Source organism: Benincasa hispida, chromosome 4 (genome assembly GCF_027475165.1).
Source record: "Benincasa hispida cultivar pf3 chromosome 4, pf3_genome.v1.1, whole genome shotgun sequence".
NCBI classification, from domain to species: Eukaryota; Viridiplantae; Streptophyta; class Magnoliopsida; order Cucurbitales; family Cucurbitaceae; genus Benincasa; species Benincasa hispida.
Genome location: NC_143481.1, coordinates 61715160 through 61722183, shown reverse-complemented (window position 1 = coordinate 61722183; position 7024 = coordinate 61715160). Strand labels below are relative to the sequence as shown.

Sequence of the window (7024 nt, the reverse complement as noted above, 5' to 3'; positions counted from 1 at the left end):
GTATCTGGGATTGTCTAGCACATGTGTTGGTACAAAATCCTAAGAAATTGGAAACACGTTCGAAATTATGCCTATTTGTAGGGTACCCCAAAGAAACGAAAGGAGGATTGTTTTATGATCCCAAAAAGATAAAGTATTTGTATTGACAAATACTACATTCTTGGAGGATCATATAAAAAATCATCTACCTCGCATTAAACTAATATTGCAAGAACTGACTAAAGATGCTACAGAAATATCAACAAGAATTGTTGATCAAGCTGGTCCATCAACAACTATTGTTGTCTCTGAAGCAAATCGAATTCGAGATTTCCATGAGCAGCGGAAATAAGATCATTCCAAATTACAATCATGAATGAACATTACAAATTACAGTCGTACACTAAACATGCAGTTATACAATCAATATAGAAATTATAGCACGAACAACTACAAATGAAGAAGGCGAAATGTAATGACCGAAGGACTCAAGTAGGTCGTTACTAAATACATACATGCATGGAACTTAAACGACATCTTTGTATGGTGAAATAAATGCTAAATAAATAAGGTAAGTTCAAAAGCCCTTCATTAAATTCAAATATTAAAAATAACAATAGGGTACCCATAAATAATAAATGTTAATAAATAAGTCTGAAAACAATTCTTAACAATAAGTTTCAAACATTAAAGCTGAAAGTTAAGCAAAACATGAAAAGAAATCTAAATCTCACGAGTGAAAGCATAAAACTAGTCCCAGTGGCCCGATCACGAATTCTGCTTGTCAATCACCGGTGCATCTCTACCGTTATCTGAAACAACATGAGAAAGAATGAGTATAAAATACTCAGTAAGTAACCCCACTACTGGGGTCGGGCTAGGCATCTATGTCCTTTAGATGCCTACCTCTAGTGGAACATAAAAATTGCTCTAGTCCTCATGGGACACATACATACATGAAAAACTAGTTTCTATCCTACTGTAGTTAAGTATGCCCACTACCTCTGGTGAATCCCGAAGGAAACACAGCCCCTGGTGAATCCCGAAGGAAACAAAACCCCTGGTGAATCTCGAAGGAAACACAACCCCTGGTGAATCCCGAAGGAAACACAATATCTAGTGAATTCCGAAAGAAACACAAGATCTGGTGAATCCCGAAGGAAACACAATCTGGTGAATCCCGAAGGAAACACAATGCCTAGTGGGCATCTAACTAATCAGCAAAGACACTATCACAACCCCAATATCCCAATTATCACAATATGGATTCATAACATATCACAGCCCCAAAGACACTATCACAGCCCTAATATCACAATTATCACAATATGGTTTCATAATATACCTATACACCTCAACATCATGGCTATACAACATGCATATACACCTCAATATCTTTATATCAAATACAACCTCAGTGAATCAGTATCGTCTCTTATTAGCATGCAAGTATCTACGTGCACAAATAAACATTTCAGATTCTCATACAAGGACATATTAGTCATACTATCCTATCTGTTTATCATGCTATCGTTCTGATATGATATTTGTCTATTATGCTAGCATATATCTGGTGTCTAGCCCGTAGTAGTAAGATTACTTACCTCAAATTTGGTCACAAATCAATCCAAGTAATTAACCTTCTTACAACTCTTGGAAGGCTTTGAATCCACCCTATAACATGCATTACAAATATTAATTTAGCACCCTTGGTCCAAAAATAATAAATCCAAAGTTTTAAACTCATCTTTGGGGTCTAAATCCAATCAACCAAATTATTTAAAGATCTTCAATTTAACTTTACCTAAATCGAAAATCCACAGATAATATCAGACAACCAAATGAAACCAACAACTCTAAGTAAGACCTTGACATAAGAACACAACTAAGTTTTAAAATTAAAACCAAGGCCTATTCACACATACTCCAAGTATTGCCAAATAAATCCGGGTGGCAATACAAATCCGGGTAAACTCACCCAAGGTGTGATATAAGGCGTACCAAATTTGCTAAAACAATTCCAACTTCACCTAACAACACCTTAATACCTTCGAGAACATGAATCCAAAGTTGGAAGGGCAGTCAAGAATCAACTGAAAACAACCCTAAACAGCAGAAATCTTATCCAAATTGATAAATCTGATGACGACACAAGCAACGACAGCGACGATAGGAGGAATCCGGTCCGCAGAGCTAACGGCTGGCAGTGAATCCGACACAGATCTGGTCGATTGAAGGAGGAGTGGCGTCTGGCGACGGTAGCTCGGGTGCAGATGCGTCTGGTAAAAGGAACGATTGCTGCAGCGGCGCTGGTCGGCTTCGTATGACGCGCAAAGGAGCGGCACTGGGCAGGAGAAGTTGGCTGGCGAGATTGGCCGAAGGGGGGTCGACGCGACGGCTACGGTTGATCACGGCGAGCGACAGTGGAGACCAGTTATTGGGCTCAGGCAGCGACGGTCTGGATGATGGGCTGAGGAGGACGGGCGACTGGCGAGTTCGGCGGCGAGCAGGGAAAGAAAAACGAGGGGGGTCTGCGGTCGCGTGAGGGAGAAGAGAAGGGAATTTGGGTTTTTTATTAAAAAAAATAATAATAAAACTAAATTGGAAATAAAATAAACTATTTTTTTTATTATTTTCCTTATTCCACTTTATATTATTAAATTTCTTTCCTTCCCAAAAAGAAATTAATTCATGCTATTAATTTTCAAATTGAATAATTTCAACATCAACAATTAAATTCCCGCAATTACACTTGAAATCCAAAATTTAAAAAATACCCTCAAATAATAAAAATTATTGAAATTACATTATTACTAAAAAAAATGCAGGGTGTTACACGAAATCTACAAACATTTGTAGACTCATCTCCACGCTCCTTGCTCACGAACGCTTGAACACAGCAACCTCGAACGCTCGGACAACACGACCATAACACTTCACGAACACTTCACGCTCGTCCTCAGCGATCACCTCGGTCATGAACTCCCCAGTAACACACAAATGTCCTCCACAGAACCTCGACGGTGTCGAGTTGAGTATGACACCACCAAGAAGGTTACCTTGGTATTCTTGGTGTGAGAATCCAGAGGGTGGGCTCTGTTCGGACTTGGTTTGAGGTAGAAGAAGGAGGAAAGAACAACTGTGTATATGATTGGACAAGTAGGAGAAGACAGAAACCTATCGCATGGGTTGATGCCCAATCATTTAGCTAAAACAAAGTGATTGTCTAGCAAAAGCTAAGCGATTGTTTAGCTCATCGTTTAGCTCGGTGTCTGTCGCCTACTAAACACTACATGATTGTTTACTAAAACACATTGTCGCTTAGTAAATTCGTATTTACTTGACAAGCGCCGTGAGTTTTCTTTTTGCGAGAGAAAAAACTTAAAATCAAATTTTCAACCTTTTGTAAAAACCTTACTAAAATTAGGAAAATAATTTTCTTTTTAACTCACGGTTATCATGAAAATTCAATAACCACCCTCTCAATTGGTTATTAAAGAAAAAGAATTAATTATCTAATAATTAATATTATTATAAATATAAATGATAACCAACTTATCATACTATATTTATAACCTATAGTTTTACTATTTCATCTCATGTAATAGATAAATCATAGTTCTTTTTCTATTCCATGGTACTTAATGTAAATCTCATTTACATCAATCCTCCACTAGATATATCTTATATATCATACCGATTATATCATATATATAATCAAAATACCTCTTGTCAATTTGAACATTTCAAATTAACACCAAGAACTGATCCTCAACTGAATTCATTGAGCTACTAAGGGGACATTATGGACCTGTAGCTTGAAGCTTCAACGGTACGTGAATAACTGACTAAACTCTTTAGTCACGGGATCTACTATCCGTTAACTGTTAGGCACTACACTAAAGACCGACAGCTGAACTCTTCTTATCACAAATATATTATGTGTCCATCTTAATCAATCAGAAGTGTGACAACCCTTCACAGATCACTCATAAGTACAACTCGCCCAATAACCGTCATGCCCCTATAGTTACATCTGTCTCCTTAAGTACCACTGATCCCTCTAATGAACATAAGTCATAGTCCTACTATAACTGAGTCTTCTCTTCCAAAGAGAAGTTGTGACCACTATGTTTAAGCCCCGGAATCAGCCTTTAAGAGAGAAATCTCTCTACTTATCCCTGCTTTGGGAAAAGAATGAATTCCATCTTGTGGATTGAGTTCCCAGCTCCTAGATCAGACAAGTCCCCAAAAAGATAGGCATGTTGAGTTGGCAATCTGATTACTCTCACCCATACTAATCAAAGGACCACCCTCAAAGGCAGGAGTTCTCAAAACACTCAGGATCAAGGTCGTTGTCACCTATGGTCGTTTAGGTTAGATGCAAGTCTTTAGTATCAATGGAATTATATACAAAGTCTTGTCATCTCGTGGTCCAGGTCTTATACAAATTCTTTGTATAGGATACCCCCGCTCGCACGTCTCTATATGAATGGTCAGGATCTACCATCTGTAGTAGTTTACAACACTTGCAAACCTCTACAAAGCGGACCGTGTTTGTAGTGTCACCAAGATTAGGTATCCCACCTTAATCCTTATACTATAGACCTATTTAGGTTATCACTTAAGGAATGATCCACTTGTATATCACATATACATGCTTAAGTTCACATAAGATAACCAAAAAGCTTTGTTTATTAGATATGAGTAAATGCCAGGATTAAATAACAATTATTTTATTCATTAAACAATGTGTATCTTTACAAAACAACGAGACTTCGGGAGAATTGGGACACCAATCCCAACAATCCCGTCACGTCCATCCCAAGAGTTGAGGATGTCTCCACGTAGTGGGAGGGTCATTCAACAACCTGAACGCTATATGGATTTAACAGAAACTCAAAACATCATACAGGATGATGGTTTAGATGATCCATTAATACCTTTAAGAAGGCAATAGAGGATGTTGACAGGGAACAGTGGATAAAAGCCATGGACGATGAAATGGATTCTATGTACTTCACTCTATCTGGGAACTTGTAGATCAACCATATGGGGTTACACTTATAGGTTGCAAATGGATCTACAAGAGAAAACGAGACTAAATTGGCAAGGCGCAAACCTATAAAGCCAGACTCGTGGCAAAAGGTTTTACTCAAAGAGGAGTTGATTATGAAGAAACTTTTTCTCCTATTGCCATGATAAAGTCAATAAGAATACTTCTTTCTATTGCCACATATTATGACTATGAGATATGCCAAATGGATATCAAGACAGCTTTTTGAATGACTATCTTGATGAAAGTATTTTTATGTCTCAACCAGAAGGGTTCATCGAAAAAGGACAGGAACAGAAAGTATGTAAGCTTAATCGATCCATTTATGGATTGAAACAAGCATCCGATCCTGGAATATAAGGTTTGACATTGTGATCAAATCTTATGACTTTGGACAAAATGTTGACGAACCTTGTGTGTACAAGAAGATAGTCAACAAAACTGTAACATTCTTAGTTCTTTATGTTGATGATATCTTGCTCATTGGGAATGAGACAAGTTTCCTTGCTGACTTAAAGATATGGTAAGCAACACAGTTCCAAATGAAAGATTTGGGTGATGCTCAGTATGTTCTAGGAATACAGATCTTCTGAAATCGAAAGAATAGAACATTAGCACTATCTCAGGCATTTTATATTGACAAGATGTTGTCAAGATATAATATGCCAAATTCCAAAAAAGGTATGTTACCTTTTAAACATGGAATTCATTTGTCGAAGAAACAGTGTCCTAAGACACCTCAAGATGTTGAGGAAATGACAAGAATTCCATACGCATCTACAGTTGGGAGTTTGATGTACACAATGTTATGTACACGCCCTGACATATGCTTTGCAGTTGGAATCGTCAGCAGGTTCCAATCCAATCCAAGATACAGTCATTGGACTGCTGTAAAAAACACCCTCAACTATCTAAGGAGAACGAGGGACTATATGTTTGTGTATGGACCTAAGGATTTGATCCTTACAGGATACACTGATTGTGATTTCCAAACTGACGTAGATTTTAGGAAATCTACTTCAAGATCAGTTTTCACTCTCAACGAAGGAGCTATAGTTTGGAGAAGCATTAAGCAAAGTTGTATCGTTGACCCCACAATGGAAGTGGAATACATGGCTGCATGTGAAGCTGCTAAAGAAGCAGCGTGGCTATGCAAATTCTTAGCTGGTTTGGAAGTAGTTCAAGATATGCACCTGCCTATCACACTGTATTGTGACAATAGTGGTGCTATTGCTAACTCAAAAGAACCAAGGAGTCACAAACGTAGAAAATACATTGAAAGAAAGTACCATCTCATCCGATAGATAGTGCACAGAAGAGATGTGATCATCACAAAGATTGCCTCTGAAGACAACCTTGCTGATCCATTTACAAAGGCCCTCTCGGCTAAAGTGTTTGAGGGCCACCTAGTTGGACTAGGACTCCAAGTAATGTAATCCAGGGCAAGTGGGAGAATGAATATCTATGGTATAGAGATGCCCTAGTTTATTGTATTTTCCCTTTATGTTTCTCAATATTATATTGTATATATTTGTTCTCACTGGAGTTTTAGTCCAAGTGGGAGATTGTTGGGAATGTTCTAGAACTCGCAGTTCGTGTTAAACATTCTATTTATCAATAATAATTAGTTGTTGATTTTACATTCTATATGAAAATCCAATAAACATATCTATGGCTATAGTTTGAATACTGTAACTTTATGTAGTGACATAAACATGATCAAATTAACAGTATATACCTAAATGGTCTAATAAGTATATGGATGAAATTGGGTATCCCATCCTGGTAACACTATTGGATGCGGCCCACTTTGTAGTTGTTACAAGAAGTTGTAAAGTACTACAAACGATGTGATCCACAGATTGTTCATGTAGAGACATGTGAGTGGGGGCATCCTATGCAATGAGTTTGCATATAGACTGGACCATGAAAATAGTTACTTTTCTTTATAACGATCGTTTACTGTTAAAACTGACCATTTCAATTATT

The 7024-nt window shown here is 37.6% G+C and overlaps 1 long non-coding RNA gene across 1 annotated transcript; it reads right to left on the bottom strand.

The window, feature by feature from the left end:
* Window positions 1-546: 546 nt before the first annotated feature.
* On the bottom strand, window positions 547-2544 carry LOC120076366 (uncharacterized). The gene is made up of 3 exons (XR_005481511.2): window positions 2028-2544; window positions 1584-1653; window positions 547-791 (listed from the first exon to the last, which is right to left on the bottom strand). It is a non-coding gene; the product is annotated as an uncharacterized LOC120076366 (long non-coding RNA).
* Window positions 2545-7024: the final 4480 nt, after the last annotated feature.